This window comes from Phocoena phocoena, chromosome X (assembly GCF_963924675.1).
Source record: "Phocoena phocoena chromosome X, mPhoPho1.1, whole genome shotgun sequence".
NCBI classification, from domain to species: Eukaryota; Metazoa; Chordata; class Mammalia; order Artiodactyla; family Phocoenidae; genus Phocoena; species Phocoena phocoena.
This window is the reverse complement of record NC_089240.1, coordinates 116,391,954-116,395,135: the sequence shown is the minus strand read 5'-3', so window position 1 is coordinate 116,395,135 and position 3,182 is coordinate 116,391,954. Positions and strand designations below refer to the sequence as shown.

The following is a 3,182-nucleotide window of genomic DNA, read 5'->3' as shown; positions in this document are numbered from 1 at the left end:
GAATGATTATTGGTACCCAGAAAGCATATAGAAATAGCTCAGAGATATTGTGGGTTTGATTCCACACCACTGCCATAAAGCGAATATAGCAATAACATGAGTCATGAATGTTTTGGTTTCCCAGTGCATGTGAAAGTTATATTGTAGCAATAGCATTATGTCTAAAAACAAGTACATACCTGAATTAAAAATACTTTATTGCTAAAAATGCTAACCATCATCTGGGCCTTCAGAGAGTTGTAATCTTTTTGCTTGCAGAGGGTCTTGCTTTGATGTTGAGGGCTGCTGACCAATCAGGGTGATGGTTGCAGAAGGCTGGGGTGGCTGTGGCATTTTCTTAAAGTAGGACAACAATGAAGTTTGCTGTACAGATTGACTCTTCCTCTCACAAAAGATTTCTCTGTAGCATGCAACAGTGTCTGATAGCATTTTACCCACAGTAGAACGTCTTTCAAAATTGGAGTCAATCCTCTTAAGTCCTGTCACTGCTTTATCAACTAAGTTGATGTCATATTCTAAATCCTGTGTTGCCATTTCAACAATCTTCTCAGCACCTTCACCCAGGAGTAGATGCCACCTCAAGAAACCACTTGCTTTGCTCATCCTTAAGAAGCAACTCTTCATCCCTTAAAGTTTTATCATGAGATTGCAGCAATCCCGTCACATCTTCAGCCTCCGCTTCTAATTCTAATAGTTCTCTTGCTATTTCCACCACAAATGCAGCTACTGCCTCCACTGAAGTCTTGAACCCCACAGAGTCATCCATGAGGGTTGGAATCAACTTCTTCCAAACTCCTGTGAACGTTGATATTTTGACCCGCTCACATGAATCACGAATGTTCTTAATGGCATCTAGAATGGTGAATCCTTTCCAAAAGGTTTTCAATTTACTTTGCCCAGATCCATCAGAGAAATTACTATCTATGGTAGCTATCACCTTATGAAATGTGTTTCTTAAATAATAAGACTTGAAAGCCAAAATTACTCCTTGATCCATGGGCTGCAGAATGGATGCTGTGTTAGCAGGTGTGAAAAAAATATTAATCTCATTGTACATCTCCATCAGAGCTTTTGGGTGACCAGACACTTATCAAGGAGCAGTAATATTTTGAGAGGAATCTTCTTTTCTGAGCAGTAGGTCTCAATGGTAGGCTTAAAATATTCAGTAAACCATGTTGTAAACAGATGTGCTGTCATCCAGACTCTGTTGTTCCACTTGTAGAGCACAGGCAGAGTAGATGTAACATAATTCTTAAGGGCCCTGAGATTTTCAGAATGGTAAATGAGCATGGGCTTCAACTGAAAGTCACCAGCTGCATTAGCCCCTAACAAGAGAGTCAGCCTGTCCTTTGAAGCTTTGAAACCAGGCATTGACTTCTCCTCTCTAGCTATGAAAGTCTTACATGGCATCTTCTTCCAATGGAAGGTTGTTTCATCTCCATTGAAAATCTGTTGTTAATGTAGCCATCTTCACTAATGATATTAGCTAGATCTTCTGGATAACTTGCTGCAGATTCTACATCAGCACTTGTTGCTTCACCTGGCACTTTTATGTTATGGAGATGGCTTCTTCCCTTAAACCTCATAAACCAACCTCAGCTAGATTCAAACTTTTCTTCTTAGCTTTTATAGAATTGAAGAGAGTTAGGACCTTGCTCTGGATTAGGCTTTGGCTTAAGGGAATGTTGTGGCTGGTTTGATCTTCTATCCAGACCAGTAAAACTCTCCATATCAGCAATAAGGCTGTTTTGCTTTCTTATCATTCATGTGTTTACTGGAGTAGCGCTTTTAATTTCCTTCAAGAACCCCCCTTTGCATTCACAACTTGGCTAACTATCGAGCACAGACAACAAACTTTTGGCCTACCTTGGCTTTCAACGTGCCCTCCTTACTAAGCTTAATCATTTCTAGGTTTTGATGTGAAGTGAGAGACATGCGATTCTTAAGTTCACCATCTTATACGGGCGCAGTTCGTGGCCTCAAAACAATGACAATAGTAACATCAAAGATCACTGATCACAGATCACCATAACAAACATAATAATAATGAAAAGTTTGAAATATTGTGAGAATTACCAAAATGTGACCCAGAGACACAAAGTGAGCCAATGCTGTTGGAAAAACGGCACTGATATACGTGCTGGATGCAGGGTGGCCACACACCTTCAGTTTGTAAAAAATGCATTATCTGTGAAGCACAATAAATTGAAGCATGATAAAACGAGGTGTGCCTGTAGTAATATGGAGAGGGCCACAGGACAGGAGCTGTGGCCTTTAGTAGAGGGACACTGTCATCCCATTGTAGAACAGCAGGGGGCAAGGCAGGGGAATACATACCCCAATCTCGCTTTCATCTTTTTCTCTCACCTGTCATTGTCTCCCACTGGCCAAACCCAACAAGAAGTTGAAGGCAAGGGACCTTATTGATGTAAGTCTACGTAAGTCAGCCTCCCAGGGCAATAAGCAAGGTGCAGAAAAATACAGAGTTTTCCACTTGTAAGGCTTTCTGGAAAAAAGTTACCTCATGCCTACATGTCTCTCAAGGTGGATATGATTATAAATAGATTTACTGTGAAGAAGTGAATTAATTCATTTTAATTAATTGATATAATTGAAGATTACCATAGAACAATTTGAGTACAGTTACAATTTTATGGCATAATTTGCTCTGTACATTGGTCGCAGATTTTGGTAAATAAAGTATGCGGCATAGTAGAGAACAGAGAACTTAGCATCAGAAGATCTGGGTTTTGGTTCTGACTCTGCAAACTGACATGCTTTGTGACTTCAGACAAGGATTTTAATTCTCTGAGCTTAGTTTATATATGGGTAAAATGGATAAGAATACTTGTTCTATTTGTCCATACCCCAAAGGGTGGTTGTATGGATCAGATGAAAATATATTTTAAAAATGTATAAACCAGAATACCTCTTCTAACACGAGTGTCTACTCTTCTAGCATTGCAAAATAGAGTTTAAAGATAAACGCTGGGCTTGTAGAGAAATAAGCTGACTTTTCATTATTTTTTTTTTTTTTTTACACTGACAGATCTATCTCCTTCCACCCAGACAGGATTCTGCCAGCTTCCCCCCAGATCTAATTAGGTTTTAAATGAGATTCAGGAAGACATAATAGCTTATTCTGATTGTTCTTTTTATATCATACAGTCTCTAAATATTCA

The 3,182-nt window shown here is 39.2% G+C and overlaps 1 pseudogene; it reads right to left on the bottom strand.

Moving 5' to 3' along the window:
* Positions 1 to 210: 210 nt before the first annotated feature.
* Positions 211 to 2,374, bottom strand: LOC136142271 (tigger transposable element-derived protein 1-like; annotated as a pseudogene).
* Positions 2,375 to 3,182: the final 808 nt, after the last annotated feature.